This window comes from Protopterus annectens, chromosome 5.part0, assembly GCF_019279795.1.
Source record: "Protopterus annectens isolate FY-2018-M chromosome 5.part0, PAN1.0, whole genome shotgun sequence".
Taxonomy (NCBI): Eukaryota; Metazoa; Chordata; order Ceratodontiformes; family Protopteridae; genus Protopterus; species Protopterus annectens.
In genome coordinates, this window is record NC_056735.1 from 1,284,390,158 (window position 1) to 1,284,416,169 (window position 26,012).

Sequence of the window (26,012 nt, forward strand, 5' to 3'; positions counted from 1 at the left end):
CACAAACAGGAAACAAAAGCAAATTCACACATGCACATTCCCCAGTCCCTCACATACATATCAAACATATCAGTACACTCAAACACACTCTAACCCCCACTCAAATCCCTTACAAAACACTCACTTACCTGACAAAACACCTAGACCCACACATGGCACTGCGCACCATAAACACACAATCCTGGACATCACGTAGCATAAAGCCATAACCGTGAATTTGAGATATTCAAACTCACAATTATGAACTTTCGCTATTTTAAACATTCAGGTTTATAGTCTCGAGATACTGACATTTGACATTTCAGTATTTCAAGATTATAAATGGCTCCCATGTGTGTGTGTGTGTGTGTGTGTGTGTATATATATATATATATATATATATATATATATATATATATATATATATATATATATATATATATATATATATATATATATATATTTATACATACACACACACACACATATATATATATATATATATATATATATATATATATATATATATATATATATATATATATATATAATGATTCATTGTCATGTTACTGGGTTGACTCACAAAACAGCAACCAAAACATGCCAACAAATCATTATATCAACTATACAACTTATTAACACGCAGCACATTGAAAAAGGAAATAAATTTACTTTTCCAATGCACTACCCAAATCCTGACCACATTTAGTTCAAATTTATCTGAATAGTGAAAGGTTTATGGGAAGATTTTTTTTCATTTGAGATGCAGGTTAAGGGTAGGGCCAGGCTTAGGGTTAGCACACATTACTAAGGTTGAGAGTGTTTATTTGCACCTATGCATGAGGCAAAGAAGGCATGTCTCATTTTTAACAGAATATTAGACTTAAAAGAAGAAAAACTTATCTACTGAGTTTTATAACCCTAATCAGCCTTCTTGACTATTTTAAATATATCACCACTTGAAGTGAAGTCCTGAACTTGGGGGATGTAGCATTAAATATGTGAGCAAAATATGCCATGTTTTTCCCACATTGTTTTATAGTGCTTAATACAAAAAGCAGATTAAATCCATCATCCCACCGAGTCCTTTCAAGTTGTTTAATCTGTCCCCATTTATTAGTTGGAATCATATTTGTCATTTATTATTGGCACAATTTTCTAAGAAATTATATCCTATATTAAGCATACCAACTTACATAACCTTAAAAATGTTTATGGAGGAACTAACAGAATTTGATTCTATGCATGAAAAAAAGAGGCATGCTTTTAATTCTGAAACATTTTGATCTTGGTGTATGTTTAAATTTTGTGGATTGCATTTTTGTTCCTCAGAATAACAAAGTGGGAAAATAGTAAGACATATACAGTAGAGGGTCGATTATCTGAACGTCAGTTATCCAAAACGTCAATTACCCAAATGCAGCATCCAAATGTTTTAGGGGAGGAAAAATCATAAAGTCTGAATATATAAATGTTATACATATTTGTTTGTGTGTTTTTTGAGCTTGTAGCCTGTTCATGTGTGAAAAATATTTTTTACTGTCCATTGGAATCACTGAATGGTTGAAAAGTATATTCCCTGCATGCAGAAAAAACAAGATTTTGGAAGCTTTTATCTAGTTCAATTATATGTTTGATTAACTGAGCAGTTTGATTATCTGGACTACCCTAGGCCCCAATTAGTTTGGGTAATTGACTCTGTGCTGTATTAAGTCCATGACTGCTGACCCTCGGAGTATTCTTCCTTCTCTGAGGTACAGTGATCTACAAATTAGTATAGGTAAATAATAGGGGGTATGGAGGGGTTCACCTTCCTTTGTCAGAGGTGCATGCATGGAATGTTTTACTGATATGTCACTTTGTTTCAAAATTCACTGCTTTCTTTTTTAATCTCTATGTATTTTTCATTGTTCTAGGATCTGTAATTTATGGTCTTGCACTTGTGATAGGGAGTGGTAAGAACAGACATAGGACTAATCACAAAAACTGACAAAGGGAACAGAAAATAAATTATCTGTAGGATTGGTAAATACTCATAAATAATAACATTTAGAAAGTAATACCACATAAAACGATTTTCAAAATATTAATAAAAATTAAGTTGATACATGAAAAAATAACATCTCTTGAGAAATAAAAAAAATTCTCTTCTATGTCTCCTTAGGCTCATAAACATTAAGCCAAATATTTAAAGTTGAATGCTCTGTGAGGTCAGCTTTAAGGCATACACAACTAAGAAGCTACTAGTTTAGACACTGATATTGATGTCATACTGATGTACTATACCTCTTGCTTTCAACTGCCATATTGTAGTTAACATACAATAAGTACAAATATCTCATTCTTTGATTTTCATATCAATAGCAACATAAGAACCCTATCTTATAACAAGATAGAAAACTAGTACCACTCACAATGTACCTTATAACCAGATGAAAAACTAGTACTACTCACAATGTACCTCATAACCAGATGAAAAACTAGTACCACTCACAATGCACCTCATAACCAGATGGAAAACTAGTACCACTCACAATGTACCTCATAACCAGATGGAAAACTAGTACCACTCACAATGTATCTCATAACCTGATAAAAAAACTAGTACCACTCACAATGTACCTCATAACCAGATGGAAAACTAGTACCACTCACAATGATACTAGAACTGCAGCTGTGTGTTAAATATAAGAAAAATGTGTATCTGTACTTATTTGCATTTCATTTCAAGTATGTAAAATACTACTGTCTACAGTGAAAATGTTTAAAAAAATATTCAAAATATTTTATTGTCTAAGGGTATTTCTAATTCATGCCTTTCATACAGAACAGTGGCATTTATAAATATTGATTGTAAACAGTTCATGAAGATAACTGAACAGAAAAAAAATACTGACCCAGAATTAGCAATCAATGTATACAAATAATAGTTTCTTGTTTTAACAATTCTTTTGCATCATTTTAAGCAAAAACATGCATCACTGAATCCTTCACTATTAGAATTATTAAACAAGGTTATTCACTGTCTTCATTCCTCTTTACATTAGCAATTGAACCAGTTGCATAAAGTATTAATGAAAACTGGGACTATAATTGTGAGTTGAAAAATTAGACTATCATTATTTGGAGATAGCATCCTCGATTTTGTAACATGTTAAACAGTCACACATCTTTTGGCATTTGCAGTATCATAGTATCAGGGGATATACAAAGTAATTGGACCAGAAGCCATATGCTCCTTTACAATAACCAACCATGGGTATTATTACTACTTATAAGGAAGGTAAGACCTGTATGTCTCTGATTAATTTTAAGGGTACCCACCCATTTACCCAAACTATGAAAAATGACAAAGAATTGCATTGCTTAACATGAAGGGGGGGCTTATTCCAGAGCAAGGAAACATGGTGGCTGATGAATGTGGTCTTCCTTCTTGTTTTATTTACTTCCTGATGTATATTGAGATCTATGGTTCTAGCACTGGCTGCACTACCTATTTGACTTATTGAGAAAAAGAAGGTTAAGGATAATAGAATCTCTAAGAACACAAGTAAGTGAGCAGTGATCTACCCTGAGGAGCCTATGTGATACAGAGTACAGGAAGAAGGATTCCAGTCTCTCCTGGTAGCGAAGATATTTGAGAGCAGAGATCCTTGTTGTTAGGAATCTCTGTTTATCAATTTTTTGAAATGTGTGCTCCTAGAGACATGGCATTATATTCTATAAGTTTGACTAGGGAAGACTGTAATGGGTCAGTGACTTCTTTGGTTTTAAATTAAATGCCTTTGGCAATTTGCTGTAAAATATAGAAGGATTTCCAAGCTACCATTATCACATGATGACCAAAGGAAAGATAGCTATCAACTAAGAACTCATTTCATTAATCATTGTTTCACTTGACAATGGCAGTTTTTTCAGTGCAGTAGTTTGCAGTATAATGCAACTTCCCAAAGGGGATGATATTACATTTCTTGGCATTTAGTTTAAGGCCTTTTTCTGTGGAGCAGGTGTTGACTCGTTAATTTATTTTAAAGAGCATACATAGTTTCAGTAGACTTTATAGCTACACCCCAATTGCAGTTATCAGCAAATCTGGTTAGCCAGAGATCACTGCCATCAGTGCTGAGTTCAGAAAAATACTTAACAAGATGAGATCTAACACAGATCCCAGGGGAACGCAGCCAATTACCTTATGTCTGATTAAGGAGGCATCACCTACTTGGAAAATGTGCATTCTGTTCTTGACTTAGTTGGCTGGGTATCACGTATGAATCAGTGTTTAAGGCTATAAGCATATTTACATTTTGCAATTCCTTCAGCTAGCATGGTGGCAAATATTTTAGCTAGATCAGGGTAGACAGCATGGAGAGGATGACCACTGTCTACCACGTGAGTGACCATCTCAATGATACTGGCAAAATTTAGCAAGCATGACCTACTCTTTGCAAAACTGCATAACTGGGGGTTGTGCCTAATCATATTATTGATGTTGCAGTTTATGAGATCAGTGATGAAATGCTGCATGGTTTATGATTGAGAATAATAAGACTAATGGGTCTGTAGATGTTCTTTGTGTTTCACTGTTGCAGTCATTACATTTGGGTAATCTGCTGGCAGGTTGCCCTCATTCAGGCTGATTAACAAAGTCTTGGTTCTTGCGTCGGTTGCTATCCCTTCTTCCATGACATCAGGTCTTCAGGGGTATAAAACATGCAGCCAACACCATTACATCAGTCTTTCTTGCCGTGTGGTGCCCAAAGTAGAAGCAGTTAACAAGTGTCAGTCGGCCGACTCCTGAAATTTTCGTTTTCGAGTTTCAGAACCGAAGTCTTCAACTAAAAGCTAAGTAGCCCGTTGGGGAAACTTTTTCTTGCTCCTTACCGATTTCAGTAAAAGTTAATAATTGCATTACTTGTGGGAATCAAATACCTCATAAGGATTTTCATTTGTACTGTATTCTTGCCTAGGCCCTGACCACAACGTGCCTTGCTGTTGGTTTTGTGCTAAATTTAATCAGCACACAATTAAATGTCGGTATATTTTTGCTTCTGAATATTTTGGCTCAAGATTTAATTAGCCAGAAATGTCATCGGTTAGCAATCTGACTACTGGAATACCTAAAAAACGCAAAGAAAAAGACAGAGACAGACCGTCGAGGTCCAAAACCAATGACGACGCTTCTCCTAAGCCAGTCGCCGGTTCGCCAGTGCTCAGTGAGGTGCTTTCGCAGCCCCTGATACCCGCTACTTCTGATTCGCAGGCCTCTACTGAGACCCATTCGGAGTCCGGTATACCGCGAGATGCTTCAATTATGGAACCCATGGATGTCTCTACCTTAGATGGGTCCAGAGCAGCTGTGTAGGCACCAGCTTCTGAGGGTGTTTTCAGGCCTACAGATTTGTATATTAGACCGACGCCATCTTCAAAACTAAGGCCAAAATCTAAATCTATGTCTAAAAAACCGACGCCTGGGCCACATGTGCAGGACCCTATGCCTAAAAAAACAAATGATCAAAATGGCTGAAGATTTAATTACTCTGATCAGGGGTAGCCAACCCCCTCCTTCTAAGCGGCCTAGGCAAGACATTGACTATGAATCTTCTGAACAGGATTCTATTTCTTCTGACTCTTTTAATGAACAGGATTTGTCTATTCCTACTCATGAGGAATCTGATGCAGAAGATTCCATTCCTTCTGCTTCTTCCCCTGAGGATTTTTCTTTTGGGGAAACTTTACATACCTTAAGGGAACATTTCCACTGGGAAAGTCAGGATTCCTCTGAATCTAAAAAGAGACTTAGGGATTTTCTTCTTCTTCCTCAGCATAGGCCTTTGCCGTACCTCCTGTTTTAGACATTGTTGATGATGTTTTATCAGAATCTAGTATGACTCCTGATTCTCTGCCTCCGGCTCCTTGTAAGCCAGACAGATACTACAGGGTTCCTGACTCCCACAAATTCCTTTTCAAAAATCCTATTGCTGACCCTGAAACCATTTCTCAAGGTCCAAGGGCATTAAGGCCTCTACTGCTAAAAATCCTACCTCTTCTGATAGAGATTCCAGGGTGCTGGGTAGATGGGGTAAGAAGGTTTACACGTCTGCAACCTTGGCAATCAGGGCTTTAAACTGTCAATTTCATATGCTTAAATATCAACAGCATATCATGGGACTACTTAAACAGAAAATTATATTAATCTCTGACTGTGTGGAAAATAAAGATTTGCAGGATTTATTACATTCAGCTGAACAAGTTGGAAAACATACTTTGCAATGTGGTTTTGATTCCTTGAAGGCCTCTTGCAGGGCTGCTGTAACTGGATCTGTGCTAAGAAGGCATGCTTGGGTCAAAGAGCGAGCAAACTCTGCCTGACCATGTTAAAGCAAAGTTGTTGGATGCTCCTTTACAACAGGACCGTCTTTTTGGTAATAAGGTTGAAGAAGTGTTAAAAAAGATGGAAGATAAAGCTAAATCTATGCAAACTGTGAAAGGTTTCTTACAAGTGCAATCTCCAGGATTTAGTAGGCACTGGCCTACTAAAAACTGGACCTCTCCAGTCCCCTCGAGAGCTGCTCAAGTCAAATCAAGACATTCCAAAGGCTCCAGGTTTCAGTAACAAGGATCTTTTAGAACAAAACAATGGGCTGCCTCCACCTCCAAATCTAGAAACAGCAAGGCACCTCCCTATGGTAAAGAGTCTTAATGACTTCCCTCTACAATCACCAAGCACTTACCTTTTAGCCGTGCCTTTGGGGGGAAAACTGGCACTTCATGCACAAAACTGGCAAGGATACGGATTTCATTTCCACACGTTGCCAATCCCAAACGGATGGCCAGATCTTCCCCCAAATCAGTGACCAGAGGCCCAGAAACAAGGTCTATCCCTCATGAACATGGGGCTGTTCAACCAGTACCAGAAGGGGAAAAGGGAAAAGGTTTCTATTCAAGACTTTTCCTGGTACCCAGAAAAGACAAATCATTGCATCCAATTCTGGACTTATTCACTCTAAGCTCATTTCTGGACATTCCAAAATTCAACATGCTGACTCATCGACAGTTACTACCTATGCTAGGCAAAGATGCCTGGTTGGTAACTCTAGACTTAAAAGAGGCTTACCTGCATGTCCCAATCAGGGAATCTTGCAGAAGATACCTCTGCTTCAAAGCAGGCTACTTGCATTACCAGTTCTCTGCGCTGCCCTTTGGCTTATCTACTGCACCCATGGTCTTCACAAAGTGCCTGGCACCAGTAATTGCATTTTGCAGGCAAATAAATATTCAAATATATCCATATCTGGATGATTGTCTAATTCAGGCAGAAAACAAGGACATTCTTCTAAAGCATCTGGCATTTGTAAAAAGGGTTCTAACTTGTCTAGGGTACACCATAAATGAAAAGAAATCACAACTGGCACCCTCTCAAAAAATTACATTCCTGGGTGCAAGCTTGAATACAACTGCCCAGATGGCTTACCTTACGCCAGAAAAGCAAATTCAATTGGTGACTTACTTCAAACAGGTGGCCACAAAAACCCTACTATCTGCAATACAAATTCTGCAAGCCTTGGGGTTCATGGCCTCCTGCATTCTTCTAATTCCATATGCAAGACTGCATATGAGGAAACTTCAGTGGTACTTAAAAAGTTTATGGTCAACATTGTCACAGCCTGGAAACAATGATTCCTATTATACCTTGCCTGCAACTAGAGTTCCTATGGTGGGCAGAGGCCTGCCATCAAAACAAGGGATTGATATTCACTCCACCCCCTGCCACCCAAACCCTGGCTACAGATGCATCAGACTATGCTTGGGGGGGGGGCTCATCTGGCAGGGAAGTGCATTCAGGGCAAATGGAGCCCAAATTAAATGCACCTACATATCAATCAGAAAGAGATGCTAGCTGTACAGAATGCACTGACAGCCTTCAAGGACTACCTTCATCCAGGACAACTACTGATAAAGACAGACAACACCACAGTTATATGGTACATAAACAAGCAGGGGAGTACACATTCCTACCCCCATTGCAGACTAGCCATGGCATTGTGGAACATGGCCTTGACCTATCAAATACAACTACAAGCTCAATTCCTGCCAGGAAAGCTAAATACACTGGCAGATGAACTAAGCAGAAATCTTATGGACCCATACGGATGGAAACTGGAACCACAAGTTTTCAACATGTTGACACGCAAATGGGGGAGCCCAGACATAGATCTTTTTGCCTCAACCCAGAACTATCAGTTGGACAAATTCTGCACAAGAATTCTGTCTATGGTTTTCACCCTCTGCCTCTGCTCTCCAAAGTTCTCCTAAAAGTCAAATTGGACAAACCAAAAATGATTCTGATTGCTCCAGACTGGCCTCACCAACACTGGTACTCACTTCTGCACAATGTGTCACACCTTCCTCCATGGCACCTGCCTCAGACACCTTACCTACTGTCTCAGCAGAACTTCCAAATTCTGCACACTCAGCTCCAAACTTTGAATCATGCAGCGTGGCTAATCAACTAATTTCACCCTTGGCATCCCTCAGCAAACCTGTGATGAATGTTATTTTGGAGGCTAGAAAAGGCCTAGTACTAGAAAATCTTATGCTGACAAATTGAAAAGATTCTGTGCCTGGAACCAATCACAAGGTATAAGCACAGCAATGCCCAATATTCCTCAGATTCTGCAATACTTAACTGAGATGCTTCACAAGGGCCTATCCTTTTCTTCCATAAAAATCCATGCTTCTGCCATTTCAGCTCATTACAACACAGAACCTCCCCTTTTCTCTCATCCTGTACTAAAGCAGTATCTCAGAGGGGCCAAAAATGTAAGACCTCCCAGGAGAGCACCAACCCCTGCATGGGGCCTCAATTTTGTTTTGGAAAAACTCACTCTCCCTCCTTTTGAGCCAACTGCTACTGCAGACCTAAAATTTCTCTCCTGGAAAACAGCTTTCCTTTTAACAGTCACTTCAGCTAGAAGGATTTCAGAATTACAGGCTTTTATGGCAGTGGAGCCTTTCATTATTTTTCATCCAGACAGGGTGGCTCTCAGGACCAATCCATCTTTCATGCCTAAGGTGGTATCCAGTGTGGCTCTTAATCAAACCATTCATCTGCCAGCTTTCTTTTCCAATCCACAGAACAAGGGTGAGCGGATTCTGCATTCATTGAATGTACACAGACAACTTAGATTCTACTTAAACAGGACAAAATCTCTAAGAAAATCCAAACAACTATTGGTGGCATTTGCTGCAGGGGCAGAGGGAAAGGCTATTTCAAAGCAGACTATTTCCAAATGGATAAGCCATTGTATTCGTTTCTGCTATATGCACCATGGTAAACCTATCCCCAAGGGGTTCAGATCTCATTCCACCAGGGCTGCATCTGCTTCTGCAGCCTTTCTCAGAGGGGTTCATACCAGAGACATTCTAGAAGCTGCTACCTGGAGCTCAGTTCATACGTTCACCAAACATTACCATTTACCTCTCTTCTCTAACTCTAGAGCTGGCTTTGCCACTGCTGTCCTGCAGGGCATTATAGCTGCTCCTAATGCTGTATAAATCCATCCTCCCAGCCATAGCTTTGGGATTCTACACAGATGTAATGACCACAACAGTGAAACACGATGAACATAGTACAATTGTGTACACTTACCATAAATGAAGATGTTCGAGTGTATTCACTGTTGCAGTCCTGGTTACCCACCCTTCAGCCCCCTGTTTTCTCTTACTATACCTCTCCTTTCTTTTACTGTGCTTAAATGCCTTTTTGATGTATTTGCTTTTGTTTGGAGGTATATATTTTTTGTGTTTTAAATTTTATACATATATATATATATATATATATATATATATATATATATATATGTATATATATAGATTTTGCTCCCCATTTGGGGGGCACCTGACATCTGGGGCAAGAAAAACTGATGTAATGGCATCGGCTGCATGTTTTATACCCCTGATGACCTGATGTCATGGAAGAAGGGACAGCAACTAACACAGGACTCAAGACTTAGTTAATCAGGCTGACTGAGGGCAGCCTGCCAGCAGATTACCCAAATGTAATGACTGCAACAGTGAATATACTCGAACATCTACATTTATGGTAAGTGTACACAGCTGTACTTTCCCATGCTCAGCGCTAGGTCAAACCTTGTGCAGGACCATACTTGGTGGTAGGTCAAACCTTGTGCAGGACCATGCTCAGCGCTAGGTCAAACCTTGTGCAGGACCATACTTGGTGGTAGGTCAAACCTTGTGCAGGACCATGCTCAGCGTTAGGTCAAACCTTGTGCAGGACCATACTTGGTGGTAGGTCAAACCTTGTGCAGGACCATGCTCAGCGTTAGGTCAAACCTTGTGCAGGACCATACTTGGTGGTAGGTCAAACCTTGTGCAGGACCATGCTCGGTGGTAAGTCAAAGCTTTTGGAGGACCATCACTACAGCAAGGTGCCAGAATTCAGGGACATAGCCTGTTGCTAGGCTGAGATTAAACTGTTTAAGGAGGAAAAGTGAATATATGTTTCACACTCATTATTAGACAATCTAGTATATTGTCAAGATGAATAGAAGCAATGTTTTTAGCTTTTGAGAGTACCTTAACAACATAATCCTTAGTACTGGTGGGAAAAGGGGCTCAGGGATGATAAGTTAGGATCATAGTTTCAGGGTAGAATCTGGCAGCAAACTTGTGTGCCAGTATGTTTTCAGTATCTTTCTGGTTTGACTGGGAGACTATACTGTGAACATATTTGCAGCAATATTGTGAACTAGTTCATGCTTTTCTAACATAAGTGAATAAAGATTTATACTTATTCTTTCCTTCAGTTGCTAGCCTTAGTTTATGGCATGCTTTGCTGGTCTTTATCGTAGTCTTGTAATACGGGTTTTCATGCATTTATCATGCCTTTTCTTTCTTCTCTTCACATAATTGTGGATCAGCTGGAATAAGTCAGTAATGCATTATTTAAATATCTAATTATCTTCATTGTATCATTTGCAAGGGTCAATGAGACTTAATTTAGTAGTCATGATTGAGTTATTACAGGACTATATCACTGGCTCATGGCTTCTTCACTTTTGAGAAAAGACTAACAATAATTAAAGTTATCATGATACAAACTATTTGGGGAATTCCCTTTCACTTTCTCATTATTAGATAAAGAATGTGAGTAATTATTTATTTATATTATATTAGCTTACATTCCAAAATTGCTCCCATTAAGTAAAAGAAGAGAGACTTCACTGTTGACTGTTCCTCAGATTTTGCTGAATTCATATACCTTAGCAGTGAAAATGTGTTCTGTTAGATCTTTCATATGGTTCTGTATGAAAATATACTCATAAGCATCAAACTGCTAGAATGAATTTTGGAGGATGAATGATCAACATGGCCCAATGTAGCAGACATGTTGAATAGGTTCAGTTTCGAAACAATTAAAAAAATATTTGATAGGTTCAGGCATATCAACAGTGTTGCATACAGGTTCACCCAGATCTCCTGCTAATTAATCAATATACCATCTCTGAGATTGCGCAACATTGCGGAAAAGGGCAAATTTCCTGTTCCATGCTGTACCGCAATCTCCATTCAAAATGTTAGAAGTTTCAAAACTTCGATCATATGGTCCTGACCATATGAACTTCGAAGTTTTGAAACTTCACTAATCTTCTAGGGATCCATATATATATATATATATATATATATATATATATATATATGTAAATATCTATCTATCTTGATATATATATATATATATATATATATATATATATATATATATATATATATATATGTATATATGGTTCCCCTTCATAATCTCGAAATATTGAAATCTCGAATTTCAGTATTCCGAGACCATGAAGGGGAAAATTCAGAATACCGAAAGTGCATAAGCACAAATTTGAATATCTCGAATCCATGCTTATGCATTTCCAGTATGATACGTGAAGTGTTTGGCTGGGATGGTGTCTGGAATTGAAGATGAGTTAGTGTATGTGTGTGTTTTTGTGCGTTGTATGTGTGGGTAAGGGGAGGGAGGTGTAAGTATGAGTGTGAGTGTTGGATGTGTTGGTGTTTGTGTATGTGTGATGTGTATTTGTGTGTGTGTGTATGTGTGTATGTGTGTGTGTGTATCTGTTTGTGTTTGCGAGCAAGTGTAGAATGCCATGGTGTGATTTTTTTTCATTATGTGCAATCTCGAAGTTGGTATATATATATATATATATATATATATATATATATATATATATATATATATAATCCACAAACAAATCCAGCACTCACGTTGAATAAAAATACACAATCAGCAGAGTATTGAACTATTTATTGGCAAAACTGCCCATAAATACACAGACCGGTGGCCGGTTTCGCTCGCAGCGGTCTGTGTATTTATGGGCAGTTTTGCCAATAAATAGTTTAATACTCTGCTGATTGTGTATTTTTATTCAACGTGAGTGCTGGATTTGTTTGTGGATTATCTACTGAGGTCCGTGCACCTTATTTTTGTTCCGCGCATCCATCTTGGTTGGGAACTGTATATATATATATATATATATATATATATATATATATATATATATAGGGGGGGGGTGGGGTTGCAGGGTGGCTTGCCCCCCCTGCTTACATGTAGTGTAGGGTTGTGTGGTTTGTGTGGTGTATGTAGGTTGGTGCGTGTGTGTTGTGTGGTGTATGGTGTATGTATGTTCATGACTGTGAGTCATGATTGTGGATTTCGGGATTGTGAATGGTTCGGCTTTATAGTTTCGAAATACTGAAATTCGAGATTTCAGTATTTTGAGAGTATGAAGTGCAACTATATATGTATATATATATATATATATATATATATATATATATATATATATATATAATTTATTTATTTATTTATTTGATGTTTGTTTACCAGGGAAGTCCTACTGGGCCTGTGCTAACAGCCCATTTTCAGCAGAGGCCCAGAAAAAAAAAGGTCCACATTTAGGTAACACAACGATAAAAATAAAACAAAACAACAACAAAAAATGCAGCTTTTAGATATTCAATATGAGGCTCGTACAAACATTATAGTTGTACTAGACTTAGCAAGAAGATGTCACAGATAGTTGCTAACAGAGACAATACCAGGCTTGTATAATAATACTTAGATTACAAAAGTCCAATGATCATTCTAATATATAATTTCTAAACATCAATAGCAAAAAATTAATTTAAGGAATCACAATGTTCAAAAGTTATCAGTGCATTTATAGAAAACACTGATGTGGATTACGTTGAATAGATAGTAAAAAATAAAACATACACACACACACACACACACATATGTATATATATATATATATATATATATATATATATATATATATATATATATATATCTTTTTAGAGAGAGAGAAAGATGAAAAATGTGTGTTTTACTAATATAATATAATTTGGAAAAGTGAAGTATGAATACTGTGTGGAGTGTATTGCTAGTCAAGTTTGAGAACAAATCTGATTAAACTAGATTCAATATAGAAATACAGATAAAGTAACATTAACATTTTATTACTGGTGATTGAAAATGTTGAAATGTAAGCTAGTTTGTCTGGATTAGTAATTATAAAATGGCCAACAATTACCAATCAGATTGCAAGTTATCTGTGCATCAGACCAGTTCCATGCATGGTAGAAAGCCAGTGCAGGTCATTTAACTAGACATCACATTTAATATCAGCTGTCTATACCCCCATTGATTTCAAAGTCCAACACATTTTAACTTCTTGAAAAGTTGTTCACAAGGGAAAAAAAAAACAACTAATAGGGTATTCATCAAAAAACAAAATAAACAAATAGGCATATGTTATTAAGTCTGCATAAAATGATAATAAAAATACTAGAACAAAACTGGAATTGAACTATAATAAACATACTTCACAGTAGTAAAAACAGAACAAACTTAAATTTAGTTAATTACATTACCTGATGAGAAACAGTAAAACATATCCATGTAGGGAAATTATCCTCATGAAGAAAATGAATGCAAAAATTATACAATTAGAAAATTAAATTGTGTAAGAAAAGAGATAAAGTGAATAACAATAAAGAAAGACAATCTCATAGTAACAGAAAACAGTCAGATACTTTACATATGTGTGCGTCTGTGTGTGTTTATATAGACACAGAGATTACTACTGAAATCTAATTACATAATACAATGTAAGAAAAATGATAGGGTGTAAAGAACGTTACTGCTTACATATGTGTTTTTCATTCCTTGGGAGTTGCCCCCAAAATGATTGCTCTTGTGAACATTTTTAGGGTGCAAGAAGCATTTGGCTGGAAGTAGAACAGCAGGCCAGAGATATTGGTCAAGGTAGAATATCCATGACTGTTTGCATGCCCTGTTACTCAACAGTGTGGCTTTGATCAAATAACATCTGACTCTAACCTTTCTGATACTAGTTGCATCATTTCACCAGTTCTGGTGCCAGGTTAGTTCATGGTACTTGTTGGAATTGAGATGGGCATAACAGAAGTTTAAGGTGTGCCCTTGCAAATCATGTTTGCCCCCGAGCTCTCCATTGCATTTATTTGCACTGATTTATGTGGAATCATGTGTAGACATAATGCCACCCATGACAATATGCTTGTTTCCTCATTTGTAAATCTGAAATATAGAACTTACGAGGTCATCATGTTTTATTGCATATGTTTATGAGAATTTCACAAGGTCAGGGTAATGTCTTATCCAAAGAATAAATGATTTTAGAATCTGGACCTAGGCTTTAATGCATACTGCCAACAATATCTAATTCAGTTGTGATTTTTATGGTTTCCATATTATTTCTTGTTCTGTGATTTATTTTCATACTCCCTTATTGCCACATCAACAGATACCCACCAATGGTGCTCGGGGTGTTTATAACTTCCAATCAGTGCATCCTGATCTTTTTGACAAAATCACGTTATGTCTTTACATTTCAAATGCACATACGATTTACTTACTAATTTATTAAAAACTGCAAGCTATTCAGCATAGACTAATTTTCATGCTGGTAGTTTTCAGTCAGTTTTAGGTCTTAAGTGGGTTCTGTAAGTCAGTACAAATGCAGTAAATACTAGTTTTGTGATATTGTATAAAATACATACAATACCTCAGTAACCCCTGAAGCTAGATGCATTCCCTCAGCAACATTTTATTTATCCTGCCATGAGCTTCTATATGAGACTAAGAAGTTTGGCCTGTGTCACTTAGTTGTTGATGACAACATAAAGAAACAGTATATGAATAACAACTATTATCTCTTAAGCTAATCTAGACACCAACCTTTTATCAGTGCAGTTTTTTTTGCCCATCATGTGTATATTAAGATGAAATATTTGAAGAGATGTTATGTAACATGGTTTTGGAATTATTAATGTAAATGTGAACAGGCAACATTACACACCTAGAAACCTCTGAAGGATATAACTACAGGAAGACCTGGAGGTGTCACTAGGCTTACAAAACATAATTACTGGTAGTGATTCTACCGTCTTGCATACTGTGTGACATAAAATACTAATATATGTAAGCAGAAGCTAGAACAATATGGAATAAAGACATACAGATAACTCTGAGGGATGTTGAACATTCCAGATTTACTTATTTATTGCATTTGATTACAGGGATAGTCCACTGGGTCTAACAAACCCATTTTCAGTGGATGCCCGGGGAGAAAAGCTCCACAGTTGAATACAGACAATTTAAATAATACAGTAATTGTATATAGACAAACATTTAAATAGTACAGGGGATTGTCTGATATAATTATGGATAGCAACTGTATGGATTTATACCAAACATGAGAGTAGAAACCTACAAGGTGAGAATCAGAGAGAAAGGAAAGAGTTTTAAGCAGTGATATGTAGAGTTGGTAGAAACTAGGTGACAGAGTAGTTTAAGGGAAAGAAGAGATGGTGGGGGGGGGTCAGATTTTTGGGTTGTTGGTAGAGGTACAGGTACATATCCATTGTGTGGCGAAATGTGATTTGAGGGAGTTTTTGAAGGTCAGTGGATTAGAGATAGCTCTGATTACAGGGGAAGGTCATTCCATAGCTTGGAGACAGTAAAGGAGTATAACATATGACCAGCTGAGAGTTTAGGTTTGTTGACATTTAGTAGTAGTTTGTTTTCGGATCTGAGGTGCCAGTTGGGCTGGTACAAGTTTAATAAACTAGTGAGAGATGGACAGACATTAGGGAAGTAGATGCATTTGTGGGCAATGGTAAGTTGTAGGTATGATAGGTGGTTGGGGTTCAAGCCAGTTTAGTTCTTGCAGAGTGGTACAGTGGTGGGTGGAGAATTTGGTGTTTGTAGCAAATTTGGCAATTTTGTTATAACGTAAGTTGAGTTTGGTTTTCAGAGAGGATTGTATGTTTGTAAGGTTGGGAGCACCATATAAGAGAGTTGGGAGCAAGAATGCTGAGGTGAGAGCTTTTTTTGCAAGTGGAGTAAGATAGTGGTTGTGCCTATAAAGGGATCCAGATGCTATAAGGCTAAAGTTCTTTCCAGACATGTGAACACTGTGGGCCATTGTTCTTAACATCCTTCAAATATTCTTTAGTTCTTCTTCATGGATATCAAAAGGTCTGTATTAAGCAAGGTTATGTAAGTTTTGTATTATTTCTTGCCTTAATCTGCAACCCAGATTTTCTGTCAAATCTTACAGAGCCAATCACTTCTTCTTATTAGTTTCTCATACATTTAGAGCTAATAGAATATTTAATTTTGTACCGTTTTTGGTCTAAGATAAAAATAACAGCTCATCTATAGTAATTAAAATAATATTCTCAAATCCTTGAAATAAAAAAGTCACTTTCACTTTAATAGTATTTATATTGCAGTACAGTGGTTTAATAACTCAACTACAAAGCTAAAGTTGATTTCCACCCATCAATTTTAGTATAAACTGTGACCTTGAATAAACCACTGATTATATCTCCATTCCAAAGTTGTGCACAATTAAGGAACTTCACAACAAAGGGTACCTTGTGTATTGAAAAATAATTCATTAATATATTATATTATATTATATTATATTATATTATATTATATTATATTACTGATTAGTTAAGCAGCTATATCAAGTGCTTCCTCATTGTTTCTACCAGCTAGTGTCTTTGTAGTCACTGTAATCTCATACCTTCCTCCTCACCATATATTTAACCACATCATTCTGTCACGTGTACATCTGCATTGGATACTTCCCATTCACTACCTGGTGATTTCCTTTCAGATTTAGTCTGCAGTCTGCCCATTCAGCCATTATACACACATTGCACTGGTAAGTAGCCAGTCTCCCTAGCATATCCTTTCCTGCACTGGAGTACTACTTGTTTTTCAATCCATGACACACTTCTGGAGCAGCACGTAAAAGCACAAATTCGTTCTCTTAGTAAAACACTAAAAGGCACATCTAACTCCACCATGTAAGGACTTGGCATCAGTGCTGAAGCTGTTATCTCTCACTTCAAACATACTGATTTGATCTTCTGCACTCTGCAGTCCTTGTTGTGCTCAAAGTTTAAAAGGCAGACGCTTCCATAGTCTCTGGATCATAAAGAACTTTTGCGTTGGTAAGAAGCCCCTATAAAGCTCTCTTTTTATTGACTATCTTAATATTCAGCATCACATATATTTTATATGCATAGTAAAATTAATGTTTATTATTGTTGTTGGCATTTGCCATCTGTTGCACTATTTAAGAATTTATGAAAATCATAATATTTTATGAAGCAGAATAATAACATTTTGATTGCTAAAATGTTTCTGTCCCCATCTGGCTCTTCACCTGGTTTATTTCTGTTGTTCACATCTTTAGGTTGGGTAGGTCTATATTAACATCTACTGTTACTCTTCCTGGGGAGTTCTGACTGTAGTGCTATCAAGTACAATTTGATAATGTGTTTAAAGTCTGTATGAGGATCCACTCCAATGATCTTTAACATGGGTCAGAATCTGCATTGCCTCATTTACAAGAACTGCAGCTGCTCCCTGGAATCCATGCTGCTTTCCTCTCCGGAATACTCCGGTGTGCTGCTGGTTTTCTGCTCCTCAGGCTGTCCCTGCATTCTAATAGGGTCCTTGTTGCTTTACATAAGTCCCTTAATGCTCTGGTATTACTGTGTGCTTGGCATTCCTTAATGCATGTCACAGTACAGTGTTTTCTTTCTTCAAAGTTCCAGAACAACCATGCCATCTAAGTCATACAGCTAAATCAATGCCTGCAAGGCTGATATTGGGGATTATTACTTTAATTGCATTAACAGCTTTTAGTGTTTTGCCATTTTCTTAGGAATGATTTTTAGTAGAAAGGCATACAGCATGTGCCAGTTGGCAGCTAGATCAGTAATTTCTGAGCTCTTAATGATTGTTCTACTAACCTCTTCAGGCTGATGAATGTTTAATTAGACTTTCTGTACTGTGCAACGCATACTGTTATATTTAGATCTCTCCCCGCATCTGACATATTCATAGTATCTTATTCAACAAGAGAACTGTTTTTGTGTATGGTGAGTCACTTTAAGCTCATTACCTTTTCATTTTCTTGCTAATGTAAAAAAGATGTATGTCTGACGAGACAATACTTCTACAATACTAAAACAATTTCTTTCTTAAAGTTCACAACTGTTAGCTCATGTTATGTTGTTAGCTGTCTGGGAATATTTCATTAGAAAGAGCTTAATGCAGAAATACTACTTGAGAAAGTAGTAAATAACTTTCATATGTGTAATACTTTTCCCAGAAGTGTTATTTCAAGTCTAGATGTTTCTAATACATTTTTATTTTGAATATTTGCATCTGACCTATATACTCTAGTTATGTTTTATGAGTCAGGTGCCTACTATATTAATAAACAAGAAAAAAAATGAGAGTTTAATAACAGACAAATCTATGTAGGACAGTATTTGTTCTTCACAAGCATTCTTCTAAAACATTGCAAAGTTTACAGGAAAAAAATAGAAAAAAACATGCAACTGAACTACTGATTGAATACTATATTTCTTTATTTTTGTGTGTGTGGGGGTCCCTGCATCATTCTGTGGCACTTCCTGACCTTCCCCAAAACTAACTGAGGCCTGTTATGGAGCTTAAGGGGTGTCTTGGGGGTCTTGACAGTTCTTATTCCACTGGGGGGGGGGTTCTGTTATGCCCTACCCACCATCCTTCCCAAATTAAGTTGTATTATGACTCCAAAGAGTCAGGCGTGCATTGCGGGTGCGCAGAGTATTGTTCCTCCTCTGCAATAGCTCTGCCATGCCTACCAGACTTTTACCCTTCTTTGAGCCACAACCCCTTAATGCAGCACCCCAGCCTGTTCTAGGGATCACTGCAAGGAATAGCCATGCAACTGCTCTTTCCTGGAATGGGCATGAGTATTTTAATTTAACAAATAGTGTAGCACTGACTTCACTCACATTCTTTTATAAGAAATAATGTTGCTTTATGTTTTATCTTTCATTTTTTGCTGAATTTCGCACAGAAATACATGGGTACTACAGTAGGTGAAGTGAATGTCTCAGGGGCAATGCATGGCTATGTCTTTTAATAAAATTGGAAACAAAACTAGATAAAAGCATTCATGCAAACCTAAGATTGGATTAAGGGCATCTTGCACAAGTTATGCAGCGAATATAGAGAACATAAGAAATAAACACAATATTACACAATATGCCTACTAACACCTGAGAGAAATAGTGAATTGAAGATCAGAGATGCGATGAGGTTAAATTACCTAGTGGAGATGTATGGAATAGTTATATGGTCAGAATCTCTTTTTGTCTGCCAGTAGGTTGTTTGCAGCTAAGTTGCAAAACTTCTATCACTACATTTTTACAAGATGTGTTAGACAGCTATAAACAAGCCCTTGGGTAATGATATTATGTTTTTTTTTTTTTTTTTATTGAAAATGACATTGTTATAAATAAAGATATTTATTCAAGTCATTAAATATTCCAACATCCAAAAAGAAAAAAATATATATTACAAAAAGGATGCAAATATACATTCATTGCAACAATAATCTTTTGAAATTGCCATTTACAATAAAAAAGAAAATCTAACCATAAATACTGCATTCTTACTTAAATGTTAGATATATAAAATCCGGATTCACATAATAACACTGAAAACTCAAAACACTGAAAATGAGAAAACGTCATAATATAGAAGACCAAAACACTGAAACTTCAAAACACTGAAAACTCAAAACACTGAAACTCAAAACACTAAAAACACATATCATACATATACTGAGTTTAAACAACGTAAATCATAGCACTTTTCACCAAGTGTAAGCAGGGGGCAAGCCCCCTTCACACCCCCATGTGGGGGCTGCACCCCCCCCACACACATACACACACCCTGCTACTTAAATATATCAACTCCAAGATTGCACTTCGTGTAATGAAGTGCAATTTTGGTGTTGATATATATAAGTAGCAGGGGGTGTGGGGGACGCAGCCTCCCACATTGGGGGGGGGGTGCAGGGTGGCTTGCCCATGTGCAAATACATTTGGGAAACCAAGATTTTTCAGAAAGTGGATCCCCCTACTAATCTGAGGTGTTTTTCCATTTCATAGACATTACTCAGCAGCCTTTGGCACTTTGGGATGAACTTTGAAAAAGTAACACTGGGGATGTGTCTCAGTACATTACTTTAGACAGTCTGAAGATTATTATGACTTGGAACTTATGAAAAAATGGGAACTTCTGATGTTGCAGGTGTACTTATTTTACTTTGTATATTTTATAGTACTATTTACTCCCTTACCAGCCTCAGTAAGAAGCTGAGATCCCTCATAAAATCATCCAAAGCTAGTTACAAAAATAAAATTGCCAAAGATTCCAAGGACAACCACAAGGCATTCTATAGTTATGTCAAGTATCTAAATGCCAGTGCTCAGATCTGCACTGAGCTACAACAGAATGGCATTAAATATACTGATACCAAGGATATTGCCAATATCCTGGCAGATCGATTCAATGCCAACTTCACCTCCCCGTCACCCCCCTAAAGAGCCTATCTCAATACCAAAAGATTGCCAAATTCTGGTAATCACGGCCACACAGGTAAAAAATGCACTCTCCAAACCTAAGAATACAGCATCTATGGGACCAGACGACATCCTGGGCTGTATACTACATGAACTACAAAATGAACTGGCACCTCACCTAAGTGTCATGTTTAATCATAGCCTCACCTCAGGCTTCATGCCCAATGAGTGGAGCACATCTACAGTTATCCCACTCCATAAGGGGGGATCCACCTTGGATCCCGGGAACTATTGTCCCATCTGTCTGACGAGCCTGATCTGCAGAGTCATGGAAAGCATCATCATGGAACTTATAAACAAAGACATTGGCAACCTTCAAACACTGGACCCCACCCAGTTTGGTTTCATAAAGGGCCGATCTTGTCTCCTCAACCTGATTGACTTCTTTGCAGCATTCTCCAGAGCTGTGGATGAGGGTAAGGTGGTCCACACAGCCTATCTGGACCCCACCAAGGCCTTCAACACCATCTTCTACTTTGGAATCATAGATAAACTTGCAAAGCTGGACATTAATCCCTACATCACTCAATGGGTTGCTAACTGGCTTATTGACAGAATCCACACTGTAAAAGTAGCCGACTCAAAATCCAGCTCCAGACAAGTGACACGTGGAGTACCTCAGGGTTCAGTACTGGGACTGCTCTTGTTTGGCATCTACTTCTCTGAAGTACAGGCCAGCACTAAGGGACTCTGGCTAACAAAGTTTGCAGATGACTGCAAACTGGGAGCCATTATTGAATCCCCAAATGATGTGGATATTCTACAAAAGTGCCTTACAGAAACAGATGTATGGTGCCAGAGCCATGAGCTCAAGCTAAATGCCAAGAAATGTATAGCTATCCCCTTTGGGAAAAAACATGTACCCATGAATTACCACATAAGTGGCAGTACAGTATACACTGGAAGTGTGATAAGGGACTTAGGGACACAGGTGGACAGTGGTCTCACCTTTGATAACCACAACACCACAACAGTCAGGAAATCCTTCTTTGTGGCACACCTCATCACTAAGGGCTTTTCATCAAGAAAAAAGGAGGTCATTGTCCCACTGTACTCATCCCTCATTAGACCCATTATAGACTACAATGCCCCGTTTGTTATGTACCTCACAAGACATCTGCAACAACTGGAAAGACCACAGAAATACCTCACTAAAAGAATCACAGGCCTAAAACAGATGCCGTATGCTGACCGTTTAAAAAAACTCCAGCTACAGCCTGTCATATATCACCTACTCAGAGTCAGTCTCTGCTTAACATACAAGGCCATGTCAAACCCAGAGCTGTTGGACATGCTACACTTAAAGAAATCCCAATCCCTGAAGAGCCACACCCTCCAAGGATCTAAACCTAGTTATCACAATGAATAAAACATGCTGGAGGGATAGGTTCCTGACCCAGAGACTTCCCATACTCTGGAATAGACTGCCCATACATGTCAAGCTGAGCTCCTCTTTGGCCCTTTTCAAAAGGAACCTTGATGATTGGATGGGAGATAGGAAATTCACCCCGAGGATCACATCAGTCACCCTGCTAGACAGGGGACCAGGGAAATAAATATTCTGGGAAGAAATAGCCAGGGAATTGTTATGGCTAGGCTTGTATAGGCCCTAGGGCCGATAGCCGAGTACCAACCTATGAACCTATGAACCTGTTTTACTTTGTATATCTTATAGCAGAGGCTTAGTATTGCATTCCAGTAATTGCCCCATATCCAAGTTAATGCTCGGGCTGAGCCTGGAATTGGTATATATTGATCAGTACATTACCCAAGTAAAAAATATAAATAAATAAATAGATAAATGCATACATACACATTCTTAGGTAATTACAGTCTGAAACCACAAGTGGAAGGAGGTATGTTTTTGCTTTTCACTTGTTTTCATATATATCTATTAAGGGGGAAAATAACTGACTTGTGTGCATTGAACTCTAGCCCAGAGATTTGAGTTACCTTCTTGACTATATCAAGGAAAAGCCCAACATTTTGTATGGAGTCTTTGACCCAGAGCACACAGTCATTGGTGAACTATGTAGAGAGATGGTGAGGTGACCTCTGTTTGAATATGAGATTCCCCTCTGCTGATGTCTCCTACATCAAATATATAGGTTTATAGGTTCATATGTAGGTACTAGGCTATCAGCCCTGGGGCCTATACAAGCCCAGCCAAAAAGGTACCCTGGCTTTTGGCACACAAGAAAATTATTTTCCTGTGCCACTGTCAAGCAGATAAATATTATAAAACACAGAGGTGATCCCCGGGGTGAATTTCCTATTTCCCATCCAATCATCAAGATTTTTCTTGAAGAGTGCTAATGAGGAGCTTTGTTTGATATAGATAGGTAGTTTATTCCAGAGTATGGGCAGTCTCTGGGACAGGAATCTATCCCTCCGGCATGTTCTGTTTATTGTGGTGACAAGATTTAGGTCCTTAGAGCATGTAGCTCCGAGGGATTGGGATTTCTTTAAGTGGAGCATGTCCAACAGCTCTGGGTTTGACATAGCTTTGTATGTTAGGCAGAGATCACCTCTGAGTAGGCGATATGCGACGGAGTAAAGCTGGAGTTTTTTGAGACGGTCTGCGTAAGGCATCTGTTTGAGGCCGGTAATCCTCTTTGTGAGGTATATCTGCAGCCTTTCCAGTTGTTGTACATGTCTTGCGAGGTACAAACCAAAAGGGGCATTGTACTCTATAATGGGTCTAATGAGTGATGAGTAGAGGGGAACAATGTCCTCCTTTTTTCTGGATGGGAAACCTTTTGTGATGAGGTGTGCCACATAGAAGGATTTCCTGACTACTGTGGCAATGTGATTATCAAAGGAGAAACTACTGTCCACCTGCGTCCCAAGGTCTCATCACACTTTCGGTGTTAAGTATACTACCGCCTATATTGTAGTTCATGGGTACAGAGTTTTTACCAAAGGGGATGACAATGCACATTTTAGCATTGAGCTTGAGGCCATGGCTTTGACACCAGGCATCTGTCTCAGTTAGGCCCTTTTGTAGGATGTCCACATCATTTGGAGTTTTGATTATGGCTCCTAGTTTGCAGTCATCTGCGAACTTCGTTACATACACATTCTTAATATATAGTAAATGCTACCAAAACAAATATATGGGCAGAGAAAGAACAACCCTGTGTGGTACCACACTGGATTTCTATCACTTGTGACAAAGTTTGATTAGAGAATACCTTGTGGGTTTGAATATAAGATACTGCCCCAATTAAAGTTCCATTTAATCAATTCAAAAGCTTTATTACATGTTGGCATTACTGCAGCCCCTGACAACTCACTATGTAACGTCTGTATATTAAGTCAGAGCCTACGCAGACCTGGGCCCTCTTGTCTCTCTTTTTAACATCCCAGATGGTTTGGACCCACTAACTTTAGAATGATTTTGTCCATACTATTAGCTATGACTTTAGCATCAGTTTTGAGATCCTCCTGTAGGAGTGAGAAGGGATGGCAAATATTTGTGTCAAGTGGGCATTTAATTGGTTTTGGCAGCATGATACCTTTTGTTGTGGCTAGCTAAGATGGAAACCAGCCATATATAATGCTCGCTCTATAGAACTGTTTTGGACAATTTCGATTTATATTGTTTATCAAAACCTGTTGTAATGAAATCCAGCAGTGGAGCCTTTTGTCTGGGTAAATTCCTAATTTTTGCCTCAACTTCCTCTATACTTAGAGGTTTTCTTAAAACTACATTATAACTTTCTCACAGTCACAGGAGATTCAATTTTGTTAGATAATCTAGTACCTATGTAATCTGTACCTGACCACTGCCTTGAGTCACCTTTTGATAACTGTTTTATTTTTAATAATAGATTTATATCCATGGGGTCTGTTACTATTTCCCCTGTCGTTTTCTTTAGTGCATAAATACAGACCTCTCTTTGCCTTCTGTCACATTTTTTTTGCTAACAGTGTCTGAGAGTTGAATCCATTTACCTAACTGTACAGCTTCATAAACTCATAAACTTCCACAACTCCCTTACTTCTTGCTACAGGATGTTAATATACTCCTTTATAAGAACTTTGATCTCATGTAGTATCCTACCTGTGTTTTTCCCTGATGTAACTAACAATCTTTCATTTTTATGAATGCCTTCATTTGTCTCTGCAAGTTTACTTTTCTTGAAATGAATGACTTCCTGCCTGCATTTCAGTTTGAGAAATCCCAGTCATTATATTATTTACAAAAAAAAAAAAAAAAAAAATATATATATATATATATATATATATATATATATATATATATATATATATATATGGATTCACTTTATAACCTCGAATTACTGAAATGTCGAATTTCAGTACCTCGAGGCTATAAAATCGAATCCACAAAACACCGACACAAAAAAAACGCTAAAGTCAAAACACTGAAAAAACTGCACACACAATACTACACATACACCACAACACCCACATCACAACAAAAACAAACAAAACTACATACATACACAGCCCATACACACATAAGCAGGGGGGCAAGCCCCCCTGCACCCCCATGTGGGGGGCGCATATATATATATATATATATATATATATATATATATATATATATATATATATATATATACACACACACCTACAATGCAGACATGTTTGAGTGGGAATTCTCTGTCATGCTAGTTTTAATTAAGGTACACTGGCTTCAAATGTGAGAAGCAGACAATGTTTATATTTCTGACCATGGTCTCTCTCTTCCTGCATGACTTAGACCTCCCCTGTTTGTGAGATTTTCTGTCATGCAAATAGATACTTTGTGTTACTGTGTCTAGACACCCAATAACTGTCAGTGCATTCAAAGATGACATGACCTATTATCTGAAAAGGTGAGCGATCCATTGTGCACTCATGTTGTTCCCTTCACCTGATTGTCCATTGTTGCCCAATATACTACCTCACCAGTTCTACAAATGGGAGTAGTCCCATTTCTCCATTTCTTC